Source organism: Rattus rattus, chromosome 15 (assembly GCF_011064425.1).
Source record: "Rattus rattus isolate New Zealand chromosome 15, Rrattus_CSIRO_v1, whole genome shotgun sequence".
NCBI classification, from domain to species: Eukaryota; Metazoa; Chordata; class Mammalia; order Rodentia; family Muridae; genus Rattus; species Rattus rattus.
In genome coordinates this window covers 10160787-10161521 of record NC_046168.1, presented here as the reverse complement: position 1 = coordinate 10161521, position 735 = coordinate 10160787, and the positions used below count along the sequence as shown (strand labels likewise).

Sequence of the window (735 nt, the reverse complement as noted above, 5' to 3'; positions counted from 1 at the left end):
TGGTTCAGGCTCCCTATCCCCCATTGCTAGGCGTCTTAGTTAGGGTCACCCTCATAGATTCCTGGGAGTTTCCATTGCATAAGGTTTCTAGCTCATTCCAGAGATGCACCCTACCCCACTCCAGTTTTCTCTCCCTCCTTCTGACCCACACCTGATCCTTCCTGTTCCCATCCCCACTCCTACCTCCATCCTGTCCCATCCCCCCATTCACCCACAATGTCTATTCTATTTCCCCTTCTCAGCGAGATTCACACATCTTGGGCCCTTCTTCTTACTTAGCTTCTTTGGATGCTAAGAATCGCTTCAGTTTGGGAAAAGATCCTGAGTGTAGGGAGGGGCAGAAAAAAACCAAAGTCAAAGATGGGGTGTAAGCTGACAGCTCTGTAGTCTTCTCAAAATAGCTCCCTAGACAGCTCTTGGATTTTCTTACCAAAGTTAGAAAACCTGCTAGAAAAATTCTAAAAGAGGTATGTTAGCTCTCTAGGTAGCTCTCTCTTGCAGACCAAAGCCCAGTCTTTTATTTACATACCAGTTCAGTCATTTTACCCCAGCTCCCTTTTGATTATCCCACTAATCAGCATTTATGATCTTAGCCCATTGATTCTTTTTTTTTTTTTTTTTTTTTTTTCGGAGCTGGGGACCGAACCCAGGGCCTTGCGCTTCCTAGGTAAGCGCTCTACCACTGAGCTAAATCCCCAGCCCCTTAAGCCCATTGATTCTTAAAAAAGACAGCAA

The 735-nt window shown here is 45.4% G+C and overlaps 1 non-coding gene across 1 annotated transcript; it reads right to left on the bottom strand.

Annotated features, from left to right (window-relative positions):
* Window positions 1-416: 416 nt before the first annotated feature.
* On the bottom strand, window positions 417-478 carry LOC116885098. The gene has a single exon (XR_004385965.1). It is a non-coding gene; the product is annotated as a U7 small nuclear RNA (small nuclear RNA).
* Between the last annotated feature and the right edge of the window lie 257 nt (window positions 479-735).